Consider the following 15,049-nt stretch of genomic DNA (forward strand, 5'->3'; position numbering starts at 1 on the left):
AGCCCTTGGGGCTTGCTTGAGTCCATAAAGTGCCTTTTTAAGGCGATAGACATGATGAGGTGCAGTAGGGTCAACAAATCCCTGTGGTTGCTCAATAAAAACCTCTTCTTCAAGATTTCCATGAAGGAAATCATTGGAAACATCATACTGTAAAATGGGCCAACCAAAAGAAACAGAGAGACAAAGAACCATACGTATAGTTGCTGGTTTTATTATCGGACTGAAAGTTTCGGTAAAATCGACACCATCTATTTGTTGAAGACCTTTAGCAACTAGTCTCGCCTTATAACGATTAACACTTCCATCTATCTTTTGCTTAATTTTGTTAACCCATTTGGTACGGATGATGTTGTGATCAACAGGACGAGGGACCATAGCCCAAGTATCATTGGCTATTAGTACATCATATTCCGGTTGCATAGCTTTCTGCCACTCTTGAGATAAGGCGGCTTGGGAAAAAGTAGTAGGTTCAACAATATTAAGCACACTATGATACGTACATACAGGATGATTAGATGTATAAAAAATGTATAAAAATCAGAAAATTGCTTGGGTCGAATAGAACCAGTTTGGGATCGGGTCACCATTTGATGTTGAGTTGGATTGGGTATAGAAGAGGTTCACTTTCTAACTCAACAGGGGTTAGGAGGGTTTCAATTGCTGGAGAAGGACTTAAATTGGGTATGTGTTGGTTGTGGTCAGATGAAGAAGAAGCCGGTATTGGTAATTCTTCTTCATGTGGTTGTTGTGACAATATATCATGTTGAGAGTAAAAGGGTGTAAGATCAGATGAAATACCTAACACATGGGTGTTTGATGTAGCAGAGCAAGTATAGGAGGTCCATCCTTTGGTTGGAAAGTTTTGCTCATCAAAGACAACATTGTGAGATATGTACACTTTATGAGAGACGGGGTCTAAGCATCGATAGCCTCGATGGTGAGAGGAGTATCCAAGAAAAATACATTGTTTAATCCTTAAAGCTAGTGTATGACTCGTGTACGGTCTCAATAAAGGATAATAGGCACATCCAAAATTTTTCATAAAATAATAATCTGGGTTTTCCTCAAACAATTTTGCATATGGAGTTGCATTTTTCAAAACAGGTGTGGGTACTCGATTAATCAGGTAAATGGCTGTCATGAAGGCATCGACCCAAAATTTTCTAGGTAGATGTGATTGACCTAAAAGGAGAGTCCAACTTCCATAATGTGTCGATGTTTTCATTCAGCCAAACCATTTTGCTGAGAGTTATATGGACATGATAGGCATTGATGGATACCATTTTTGCGAAGAAAAGATTGGAATTGGTTGAAATATATTCACCACCATTATCACATTGAAATTCTTTAATTGTCGTAGATAAACGATTTTCAACATAGGCTTTAAATTACATAAAGCATGAGAGCACTTCGAATTTATTTTTAAACGGGGACAACCATGTAAATCTAGAGTAATCATCTATGAAGATAATATAAAAACGATAACCATTAGAAGATGGCGTAGGAGAGAACTAAACATCAGAATGAATAAGTTCGAGTTTTGATAACGTGATATGGGAAGACTAGCTAAAAGGTAAATTTTTTGCTTTTCCCAATAAACACGGTTTACAAACAGATTCAATATTAAAGGATCCAGAAATAGGTAATTCAATATTCTTGACTACATTTTTGGTGACTTGGAAAGATGGACGACCCAATCTCAAATGCCAACCATTAAGTGTAGTTCGAACACATAAGAGAGTAGCATGAGATCGAAATTTATTGATAGATTTTCGATCAACTTGAATAAGATAGAGACCTCCTTCACTCCGCCCTGCTAGTAACGTTCATCCCGTGTGGTTGTCCTTAACAAGAAATTGAGAACCAGTTAGAATACAATAGCAATCATTATCTAAGCAAAGCTTATTTATTGACAAAAGATTTACTGATACTTGTGGACAATGAATGACATTTTTTAAGTGTAATGGCAAAGGAGATTCCTGAAACGTGAGTTTACCAGTATACTTAATTTGTAAAAAATTACCATTACCCACAACTACTTTATCATCTCCATGATATGGCTTAGTCAAGTGAAGGTTTGAGAGGTCCGTTGTGATATGTTGATTAGCGCCACTATCTACATACCATGTATTATCATCAAGAATAGAATTGGAATGGGCAGCCATAGCTGCTAGCTGTTGAAGAGGATGACATCCTTGGTAATTGTAGTCATAGCGGTGAAAACAATCAAGTGCCATAAGACTCTTTTTCTTATAAATTTGACAAGCATAAGGGTCAAAGTTAGGTATATTTGCCCAAGCAAGAATTTGATTTGGAATATGATAGGCAGCTTGGGGAGGTTTCTTTGCCAGAATAGGAGCCGTGTTAGGATGAGCTTGCTGCCAATTCTTGTTATTTTTCTTTGGGTTCTCTCCTCCACCAAACTTCTTTGTCATCATAGCAAAGTTGTTGTGATCATTGTGCACATTTCTCTGTTGATTTTCAAGCAAGGCTTCAAAGGCAATTAATTCAAAGTGGAAATCAGTTAATGTAATTGACTTCTCACATTGTGCAAAATAGACATTGGATAAAAAAGAAGTGTATGACGAGTTGAGTCCTCCCAGAATATGAGAGATTAAGTCCTCATCAGTCACTGATTTTCCCACAGTGGCTAATTGGTCTGCAAGGACCTTTGCACCTTCAACAAACTTAGAACAAATTTTGCCTCCTTGTTGTAGGTTTTGTAGTTGACGTTTGAGTTAATTCACATTCGAGGATGAGAAAGAAACATAACGATTTGCCACAGCAAGCTATGCTTGCCGAGCAGATTTGAGGCCATGGACTAAGGACAATATCTTCTCCGAGATTGTGGACTTCATCCACACTAGCACGAATCGATTTTTTTGTTCCATATGATAAACTCCGGATTAGAAATAGAAGCAACAGTCCCTAGAGCAGGTAGGAACTCTTTTGGGTATGGTTCAATACCATCCACAAAACCCAGAAGACCATGGATGTTAAGGGCACCTTCGATTTAGGAAGACCAGTTCAAATAAGATGATGATCCTTCAAGTCTCACCAAGACAAACTGAACAAGATTGTTAGGTGGAATGAAGGTAGCAACGGAAGACATTATTGTAGGTAGGATTAGACGTTAGCCAAATATTGGCTCTGATACCATGAAAGAAATGATGAGAAGGGCTTGGTCAATCATGCCAAAGCCATATATTTGATATATATTTATAGGTAAAGTGTTTACAGGTTTTGATACATTCCATATACACATCCTTTGATATAGCAAATTTACAGTAAAGATGTCCTAAAAATAATCATATTGCTATGCTGGACGTATGGCAGATTTGTCGCTTTCATCATTGCTAGTATCAATTAGCATTGCTATATTTTTATGAGAATTTGGAATAAGAATGGAAGGTTGCTGTTTAACAGGGAGTTAAAGTTGCAAAACTTCTGTGATTATAAACAGCATAACTAAAAAGAATTCAAAAGTTCAACAGAGGAACCAGTAACATAACGAAGCTACTTTTTGCTCAAAGCAGGACCTATTTTTCTCTGCTTCCAATATATAAGCTAGGATTTTGAGTAATTGTTGTCAGCTAAATAACAACACATGAGGGTTCTAATAATTTTCGTTCTTTCACTTTCAATTTGATCCATTTTTCTATTTATCTCTGGGAGTCATCCGGATGGGAGGGGGTGTGGGTATACTATGGGTGTTAAAAGTAGGCATAAAGGAGGCCAAATCTAAATGTTGAACCACCACCAAGGATTCCACAACATGAACACTGGCATCACCACTCAATTCATTTAATTACTGCTCGCATGTGCTTATACATGATTTTCCATTTTAAATTGTAACAATACTTGGTTAGGGTAAAATTTTTTAGTGCTGGAGCCATATGTTATTTTATAATATCATAATATGATTACGAACAAAAGTGAATTTTGTTGCATAAACCATGTTAAAGCCAACTGTGTTACCCAATTACCCAAAAACAGTGGTTACAATTTTGAAGAATATTGTATTTGATCTATAACAGGAAATAATCAACACAAACAAAATATATGAACACAATAAATCAATTTAACATGAAATGATTAACACAACATTATATACAAACATTAAAAATTTCATTTCCCTTTTTATCATTCATCTACAAGCAAGAGATGTAGGAATTTGAAAGGAAGCAAAATTCATCAAATCCTTTCACAAAATATATAGATTCTCCACGTTGAAATCAAATAGAAGATTAAAAATGCCGGAGCGTACCTTGATCCATAGTTGTTAGTTTTTCTGAACGAGTTTTGATCTTCCAATTATTACGTGATCTTCTTGAATTTTTTTTGTGTTGACGGGGATGCAGAGAATTGTGAAACTCACATACAATTAGAGACCATAACCCCAAATTAAATAACCGTAATTGACAGTTATTAATTTTGCGCTATTTCAAATTGGTCATTCATCAATTTAAAATAACATCTTTCTGTCTCTACACTTTATTCCCATAACATTTAATACTCATTAGTCCAAAATTAAACATAATGAATCACTTTATGAACTAATCCTTAAAATTGGCACCACACATTTCAATATATATACATGTATAGCCCCATACGATGGAATTTTTTCAACAATCTCCCATTGGGCCATGCATGTAATATTATACATGTGCACAGACTTATAAGCTCAAAATTGTGCTATCGTTTTTAAGAATATTTTCAAATAATCTCATCCATCAGTCATATTGATATAGGATCAAAGCGATTTTCGTTACATTTAGCGTGACTAAATCCATCAATGGTCATGTACACCCATACAACCAAATGACATAGATCAATCATGAGAATGTAACATGAAAATTTCATGTTATGTGATCCGAACATGTCTATTTCCAACTATTCCAACTTTATTTCTTAAGTGAGATCAATACTAAACATAATGACTAAGTGGAATGAACTGAATACTTCATTTCTGTACAGAAAAAAATCCAAATACACAAATGTGTCCAAAAATAAACATAAAGCAACGAGAATACAAACTTCCACTAAAACATGACATCTCAAGAAATACAACACCCATACGAGCGGTGTGCTCATGAAAGACCTTGGGTGGCGATCTCTTAGTAAGCGGATTCACAATCTTGAAGTTTGTCTCAATGTGCTCTAAAGAAATCTGTCCACTCTATACTCTTTCCTTTACAATCAGGAACTTAATGTCAATATATTTTGACATAGATGAGCTCCTATTGTTAATTTTGTGGTCTTTCTATTACATTCAGAATGCGCAGTCCAGTGACAAAATTTTGCAGTCATATTTCATGATTAGATGCCTCATAGTATGCTACAAACTCTGCTGCCATGGTAAAAGAAACGATGAGTGTCTGCTTGGCATTTTTCCAAGAAATAGTTCCTTCAACTAGCAATAGATATAGAATGACGTGGATCTCCCACTGTCTTGGCATCCAGCAAAATTAGAATCGAAGTACCCTATGATCACTAACTGGTCTGATCTGCTATATGTGAGCATGTAATCCTTCGTTCTCTTTAAATATCTCATAACCCTTTTGACTGCCTTCTGATGATCCATCCCAGGTTTACTTAAATATCTACCTAGTATTCCAACAATGAAAGCTATGTTTGGACGTGTACAAACTTGAGCATACATTAGACTTCCAATAGCTAATGCATAGGAAATCTTTTGCATTTCCTTAGCTTCAAGGTCATTTTACAAGATTGTTTGAGATTAAACTTGTCTTACTTAGCGAAAGGGGTGTCACCTGGTTTACAGTCTTACATGTCAAACCTTTTAAGTACTTTATAGATGTAACTCTTTTGTGATCCAAGAATATCTCGAGAACGATTCTGATGTATCTGAATTCCTAATACAAAAGAGATATCACCAAGATCTTTCATCTCAAAATTCCCTAATAAAAATCTCTTGGTTTGGTGTAACATGCCTATATCGTTAGTGGCAAGCATTATGTCATCAACATAAAAGCTAGGATAATAACTTGTGATACACACAGTCATCAATGACATTCATCTCAAAAACAAATGAGATAATGACTTGATGAAATTTGTGATACCATTAACAGGAAGCTTCCTTGAGCCCATAGATGGATTTTTTCAATTTGCAAACCATATTCTTCGGGTCTCCTGTCACCATATAGATTGTCTCATAAATGTCGCCATTGAGAAATGCCATCTTAATATCCATCTAATCTAACTCAAGGTCAAAGTGCTCAACAAGTGCCATAATTGTCCTGAAAGAGTCTTTCGTTGAAATTGGAGAGAAGGTCTCTTTGAAGTTCATGCCTTCCTTTTAGGTAAAGCCTTTAACCACAAGATGAGTCTTATATATTTTCACATTACCATTTGAATCCCTTTTGGTTTTAAAAATCCACTTGCAACAAATGGGCTTTAGATCTTAGGGTAATGGGACAAGGTCCTAAACTTTATTGTCTTGCATAGACTTATACTCCTCATTCATAGCATCAATCCACTTTTGAGAGTTAGAACCATACATGGCCTGAATGCCTGATTGAAATTGATTGGATCATCTTTCACAATTCCATTATTTTCCTCATGTTCTTGGAGAAATACTATAAAATCATTCGAAATAGCACTTTTCCTTTCTCTCGTAGATCTCTTTAATGATATTGGTTCTTGAGTTTGTTTTTTTGGAATAATTACCTCATTTTTGGATGGGAGGTTCTTCAACATTGTCTTGTTGAGGTTTTAAATATACTTCTTGATCAAAGACAGGTATCGAAACATGTACATTGTCAAAAGCAATAGTTGGAATCGAAACCGATCCTTCCTCAACTTCTTCCTCAAAGACAATGTCTCTAAACCTTATTTCTCCCCCAAACTTAACATCCTCAAAAAATGTTGCGGTTTCTATTTCAAAAATTGACTTAAGTGTGTGAACCAATAAAATAGCTGCTTACTGTCTTGGAGTCCAATTTCTTTTCATGTTGTCTATAAAGCCTAGCCTCAGCTGGACATCCTCAAATGTGAAAATGCTTTAGACTAGGCTTTCTACCTGTCCAAAGTTCATTGAGTATTTTAGCAGCAGCTTTAGTTGATACTCTGTTCAGAATATAAGCTGTGATCTTTAATACCTCTCCCTAGAGTGATTTTGGTAAGATTGAATGACTAATCATACTCCTTATCATGTCCTTAAGACTCCTGTTTCGTCTTTCAGCTACACCATTCATGCTAGGCGATTCTGGCATAGTGTATTGTGGGACGATTTCACATATATCTAGGTATTTAGCAAATGGTCCTAGACATTATTCACATGAACCGTCATATCTGCCGTAGTACTCACCACCACGATTAGACCTAACACTCTTTATCCTTTTGTTGAGTTGATTCTCAACCTCAGCTTTAAAAGCCTTGAGCATGCCCAGTAACTTAGATTTTTTATGGATGAGATATAGGTACCTATAACGTGAGTAATCGTCCGTGAATGATATAAAACATTGTTGACCATTCGAAGATGCCGTAGGGAATTACCCACAAAAATCTGTGTATCAATTCTAAGACGTTCGAAGTTCTGTTAGCACCTAATCTTCTTGTTTTGGTCTGTTTTTCCTTGATACAAGCAATACATATATCAAAATCCGTGAAGTTAAGGAATCCAAAATACTATCTAACACAAGTCGCTCAACTCTAGCTTTTGAGATGTAACCTAAGCGCTTGTGCCATAATTTTGCTGAATTCTCTTTATTTAATTTGCGTTTAGTACTATGTGATTCCACATTCAATGTCTCATTATATGATGCAATAATATCAAGCAAATATATGTTATCCTATGTAGATAATGAACCAGTACCAATAAAATTGAAGTTTAATGAAAGACTAAACTGATGTTTCCAAATGATCAACATAATCCAGATTTGTCCAATAAAGAAACATAAATTAAATTCTATCTAAAAGACGGTACAACAAAAGTGTCTTTCAGATCCAAATAATAAGCAGTCCCTAATAACAACCTAAAGGTATTGCTTCAACTTCTATCGATTTGCCATCACCCACATAGATGTAACTTTCACCATCACTTAACTTTCAGTAGCTCAGGCAGCCTTGCATAAAAACGCTTATGTGAGTAGTAGCACTAGAATCTATCCACTAAGTGTTTCTAGGTACTAAAACTAAATTATCATCAGAACATACCAAAGTAAGAATTGTACCTTTCTTTGCACGCCATGCGTGAAATTTGGTACAATCATTCTTCATATGTCCATTCTTATTGCAAAAGAAACAAGTCCCTTTGTCTTCCTTCTGTTTCTTTTGTGCTGGACCCTTAGGAGCAGCTTCATATTCTTTCTTCTTTTTCTTGCCCTTATTTTTAGAAGTGCTTACCAAGTGAGTGCTTTTAGTTCTTTCTTGCTTCAGCCTTTCTTTCTCTTCCTGCTTCAGCTTTTCTTCCTCTTGCACACAATATGAAATGAGCTCATTTAGAGACCATTTTCCTTCTGGTAGTTATAACTGACCTTAAATTGACTGAACTGTGCAAGAAACGAGATCAATACCAAATGTACGAGCAAGTCATCATACAACTCAAACTTTAGCCCTTTAAGTTTTGACGCAATATGTGAAATCTTCATGATGTACTCCCTTATGTCCTCATTGCCTTTATATTTCATTGAAATCAAGCTTTGCAAAAGCATGCTTGTTTCAATCTTATTATTCTTTGCAAAATAGTAGCTGAATTAGCTGTACAGAGAACAAAAATAAATAATCATGCTCATATCCATATCTATATTTAATGAACAATAAATTCAAATAACTGTAAACCCCATCTCAAGATACCTAGTGCAACATTAATATTAAATCTTTGGACAGTAATATTAATTGCTAGTGGAACTCTCAGTACAGTGATCAAACATTGACAATAACTCTGTCAAATAATAACCCATCTTTAGATTGATTTATTATTCACATGGAAACCTTATAATTGTCACACATTTACCATCGCACGCGTGCATGTAATTGGTCTAGTTTTAACCTTTCTTTGAGCCGGCTAATGTCCGCATGAAGAAACACACGCACAACATCTAAACATCCCAAACAAACCAATCTATACAAGAGAGGTCACTTTGGTAACATATTGTTTCAATTAGTTTATTCAAGATGCTAGATAACCTTAATTTATCATGAATGATTCACCAAATTATCTAAATTTGATTGTCCCACATAATTAAATATCAATTATACCGCTTAAAAGAGTCCTTATACCAAAATTTGATAAAGAGAATCACTAATTTTGCATCATTAGATGCCTTTAGAAACTTTAGGGACCTAAGGGTTAATAATTTAAAACTTTAGGGGTCAAAATTTGATTTTTTTTAAAACTTTGGGGGGCCAATTTTAATTAATTATAAGCATTGAGGGCTTTAATTGCAAATTTCAGAAGTTTAATGGCCTAAATTAAATAATTTTCAAAATTTAAAGGTTGAATTATTAAACCCATAACCTTAAAGGTCCAACTTGGATGGATTCCAAACTTTAGGGACTAAAATTTTAATTTTTATTTAAAAAATAACTAACCCTAATCTTAAATTGCAAGCAAGGACTTGAGATTAATAAAATTGCACCTTAGGCCCCCACCCAAAATCCATCCCAATCGACTCTGTATCTCTCTCCCTGCCTCATTAACGTCGTCAGGGCAGCGCCTGGCGTTGATGTCATTTTGTAGCAGTTTATTGCACGGACCATCAGCCAGATTCAGATTTTTCATTTTTTTATGTGGAAACCCAAAAATTCACAAAACTGAAATTTCAAAAAATCTTAACCCAAATTTGGAAAAATAACCACGAAGAATGTGCCATAGTATTTTCAAATTCAATAAAACATATAAAAAATTGTCAAATCTTGAAAACCCTTAAAATATTGCAAGAAGTAAATTCCATATTATCATGTGATGGAAGATAAAAAAGTAACCCAAAATACAAAATTGTAACAACTCTAATTCTTGCAATTTCTCAAAAATTCAACAATTGAATACTCTGATACCACTTGCAGGAATTTGAAAGGAACCAAAATTCATTAAATCCTTTCACAAAATACATAGATTCTCCATGTTGAAATCAAAGAGAAGATTAAAAATGCAGAAGCGTACTTTGATCCATAGTTTTCAAAAATTGTCAAATCTTGAAAACCCTTAAAATATTGCAAGAAGTAAATTCCATATTATCATGTGATGGAAGATAAAAAAGTAACCCAGAATACAAAATTGTAACAACTCTAGTTCTTGCAATTTCTCAAAAATTCAACAATTGAGTACTCTGATACCACTTGCAGGAATTTGAAAGGAACCAAAATTCATTAAGTCCTTTCACAAAATACATAGATTCTCCATGTTGAAATCAAAGAGAAGATTAAAAATGCAGAAGCGTACTTTGATCCATAGTTGTTAGTTTTTTTGAACGGGTTTTGATCTTCCAATTGTTACGTGATCTTCTTGAATTTTCTTCTATATTGATGGAGATGCAACGAATTGTGAAACTCACGTACAATTGGGGATCACGACTCTAAATTAAACAACTGTAAGTGACAGTTATTAATTTTGCGTTATTTCAAATTGACCCCTCATCAACTTAAAATAACATATTTCGGTCTCTACACTTTATTCCCATTACATTCAATACCCATTAGTCCAAAATTAAACATAATGAATCACTTTACGAATTAACCCTTAAAATTAGCACCACACATTTCAATATATATACATGTGTGACCCCATACGATGAAATTTTTCCAACAAGAGAATATACCAGCTTGTTAATTTTAAACTTCCTCAACAATTTAATTGCCAAAGCTAAAAGAGTGTTCTCATTAGGGATTAAAATTACAAACACTGATAGCTGCTAATTCATAAATGGAAGACACTTGATCTAATACCCATTAGTCCAAAATTAAACATAATGAATCACTTTACGAATTAACCCTTAAAATTAGCACCACACATTTCAATATATATACATGTGTGACCCCATACGATGAAATTTTTCCAACAAGAGAATATACCGGCTTGTTAATTTTAAACTTCCTCAACAATTTAATTGCCAAAGCTAAAAGAGTGTTCTCATTAGGGATTAAAATTACAAACACTGATAGCTGCTAATTCATAAATGGAAGACACTTGATCGCATTGGACGATACATAAGATCAAGAACTATGTAATTTCTCAACATTTGTAATATACAATATCAAGACCATATCTAACAGAAGGTATAGTCCTAACCATAATGTCATATCTCAATTCCATTTGTTAATAATCTAACATAAATACACATAAAAATATACGAAAACTACCTAATATATAAGCAATGATTTCAAATGTAGAGGTTAATCATATTCTAGCAACTTTACGTAAGGCAGTTATTGGTTGTCATGGGGTGTAGTGGAAAAGCTGACAAATAAGTCACTGCTAATTTTTTTTCCCTTCGCTTGCATTTTGGACAGCTGATGCATTACTTTTTTGTCCTAAACTCCTAAACTGATGATATATTTGAATATGGACGCAATTGTAACAAGAACTAGAATTGTAGGAGAAAGAGAATAAGAGAATAAGAGAAGAACGGAAAGAGAAATAGAGGGAAAAAGATAGAAGAGAGTGACAGAGAGAGATTCAATGGTCAGTGTGTGTTATACAAAAAAAAAAAGAAAAAAAAGAAGAAAAAAAAGAAGAAAGAAAAGTCTACCCATGCTCATAGTTGAACTTCTAGTCAATACGGAAAACTATTAAACTAAAAAAGGTAAATAAAAAATTCTCTCAACATAAAATATAATTCTCTTCCTAAAACAAGTGTTGAATCTTGATAAGTCTTCAAGGGAATATCTAAAATGATTGTCTAAGTACATCAATAAAATAGAAAGCATGAAACAAGGAGAGAAGGAAAAATGATTGAGAAATCTGATGTGCCAAATAATGTAATTCAGAAGGTGGTAAATATCTAAACAAAGAATTTGACAGGAAAAGCTAGATATTAAATAGTATCTACACATATACAGTATTTGCTGAAAAATGACAATAGAGCGACCAAGTTCACAAGAATGAAACCACCATCCTAACCAAGTCCAACAGCTAGGAAGTTGTGAGTTTGAGAAATGTTCCTGTGAGTCAACTGTGTCTAGGCAAATTAAAGCCCAGCAACATCTATAAGCCCAAGCAAAGCTTTTAACAGTTCCTGAGATAAATTGAACCAATAGTGTATTAGAATCTTGAATTAATGATTTTTTTTTTTTAAAGAATAAACCCCCATTATTTTTCCATCTATAATGTTTATTACTTTGAGGTAAATGTAGCTGACAGAGCGAAATAACATTTGGTCCAACAATTGAAGGCTTCCCACCCCCTCCCAAGTCACCATACATAAAGAAAAATTCAACAAAATTTGCCCAACATACTCTTTTTTGTCATTTTCCTTTTCTTTCCATTTACTTCAAACGTTTTCTTTTATTTAACAAGGAAATGTTATAGAATATTTCAATATTTCTAATAGATTTTTATGTAAACGAGATAAGTTGAATGTAATTGAAATAAAAATTTATGCAACAGAAAATAGAAACTTACTGGCCTTCCAGTTTCACACCAAATATTTGAAGTTAGTCAATGAGAAAGGACAAAGAGCTACATTCTTTTCAATGCAAAATGTTGTACGACAAATCATGTGTAAAGACGATAACGATTGCATGTCAACAAGCAAAGGCATAATGATATCAAAAAGTTAGGAAATAAAATAAGGGGCAACAACACGATGAAACACCTGCCCAAAAGAAATACCTGATATGGATCAAATCTGTAACTTTCAGATGTTAAGAAATGTTGCCAGACAAACAAGCTGCAAAAGAATAGGCATTGAAAAAGAAGACATAGTTAAGGAAATGTCTGCTTGAGTTGGAAGTGCAATCGGAAAAAAAAAAAAAAAATGGATAAAAGGGAAAGAATGATATAAAGAAACACACCTTAACTAATGAAGTTATAAGATAAACAGCAACTGCTTTAACTGAAGTACCTAGTTTATCATGATCGGATCTCCAGAATAACAATATTCAGCTAATTTGGTATCTCATATTTTCAAGATGTAATGCATAAATGAAGTAACTAACATTCAATAGTTTTCATAAAATTGAAAACTCGTGATGCAGACATCGACCCAATTATTTTACTTCTTGTTTTATTTATTGAGGTCTTTTTATTTCATTGGGCATGTCTAATAGGTCTGGCCCAAGCCCGTGAATATTAGGGTTTTTTTTTTTTGCTATTTATATATTGGTAATTGGGGTGGCAAAACAGTTATGAACGAATTAAATTACGTTTGGTTTGTGGCCATGTTTTCCCTCTCTTTCTCCCCATATCTCCCTGTTTCTCCATTTTCCCTCCCCTTCCTAATAGTTTTCTTCTCTTCCTGATCTTCTTGCTTTGGTTAATTCTTGTTTTGACTTATTGATCCTACATAAGATTTGGTGTCAGAGCCGAAATTTGGGTAATTTCTAATCTACAATCCAAAAATTTCTTCTTGACTTCTACCCAAAATTTGTAGGAAGAGGATAAGTGAAAATTTTTTGCGTAAGAGCCATAGTTTTCATTCTTTCAGTTTTCTTTCTTTGTGAAAAACAAAAAAGAGATAGAAGAAAAAGAAAGAAAGGTAAAAAAAAAGAGAAAACAAAAATAAAATAATTTTCAGATATTATTCACAGGTATATTTATTTTATTGATCAAGAGCCACTCAGACGATTCAGTTGTCGCCTTGCCAACATAGCCGTACCAAATTGAAAATTGTGATTGGAGCATTGTTTGACTTTTGAGTCTCGTGAGGTGATATTTGACACAGCTACTTCAACAAAAATGATATTTGACACAGTAATATTTGACACGGCTACTTTAACGAAGGAGATCTTTGACATAGCTACTTCAACAAACAATAGGGGAGTTACTGTTTTCTATTTATCATTGGTTTATAGTGCTGTTTCATTTTAAAATTGCATTGATTAAATTTTTGTACTGCTATTATTCTAATAATATACGTAAAGTCATGTGACTGAATCCCATGATTTCATCAAAGCCCCATTTTGCCCCACTTCTTTTACGCAATTAGTGTTTGACTAGTATTTGATCTACGCTTTGTTATTTTACATAGATCAGCAATATTTGCATACCATATTTGAATTTACTTTATAAAAAAAAAGAGAGAGATTTAAAAAAAATGCTCAAGTTGTTATTTTCCATTGCTTGCTCTTATTATTCATTGATCTCACCATTGCACGTCATTTAGCTGTTATTACATTGTATGTAGTTGCGTAATGGTTGTCTTGTTGCCTTTATTTCTAGTATATTGAACATGGACTCATCTCAATTTGATGCACTCACTAGACAATTAGCTCAACTTGTCACTAGCCAGCAACACTTACAAACTCAATTAGCGACTGTCCAAATCGAGGTGGCTGCTGCTCATGAAAATGCCAGAGATCTTGCTACTAGTCTGAACAATTTTAAGCAAATTCTCCATTCGATTGATGTTAATAATTTTGAAGTGTTCTATAATAGACATTATCATCGTCGACAAGGTGATCAAAGATATTTTCAATATGATCGTAGGGATATGGATAAGGTTTGTGAGCGAGAACGAGGTAATGGTTGTCATAGTACTCATTCTCTTTCTCATCATAAGGAATGTTTCTTTAGAGACATTAAATTAGATACTCATACTATTGATGGTTGCTTAGATCATGAAATTTTTATCCAATGGAACACCATTACATAAGGAAATTGGCTAGAAACTGAGTATATTGCTCAATTTGAGAAATTACAAATGAAATGTCATATCGTTGAGGATGAGGCCTTGATTTTGAGTAGGTTCAGACAAGGCCTAAGAGAAGATCTAAAGCGCGAGCTCTTCCTTCGGGGTATCAAATGTAAAGTGTGGTCACCATCGTTCACTTATCTATTTAATGCCACCTCGTTATAAGTCTATCATAGAGCATTCCCTATCTAATGTTCCTCCCATTTGGTAAAATAAGTATAAAAGTCATGATATCC

The 15,049-nt window shown here is 34.0% G+C and overlaps 1 pseudogene; it reads right to left on the reverse strand.

The window, feature by feature from the left end:
• LOC111374219 overlaps positions 1-15,049 on the reverse strand; it is a 40,509-nt pseudogene that overhangs the window by 2,886 nt on the left and 22,574 nt on the right.

The sequence above is a fragment of the Olea europaea genome, unplaced genomic scaffold (assembly GCF_002742605.1).
Source record: "Olea europaea var. sylvestris unplaced genomic scaffold, O_europaea_v1 scaffold1222, whole genome shotgun sequence".
NCBI classification, from domain to species: Eukaryota; Viridiplantae; Streptophyta; class Magnoliopsida; order Lamiales; family Oleaceae; genus Olea; species Olea europaea.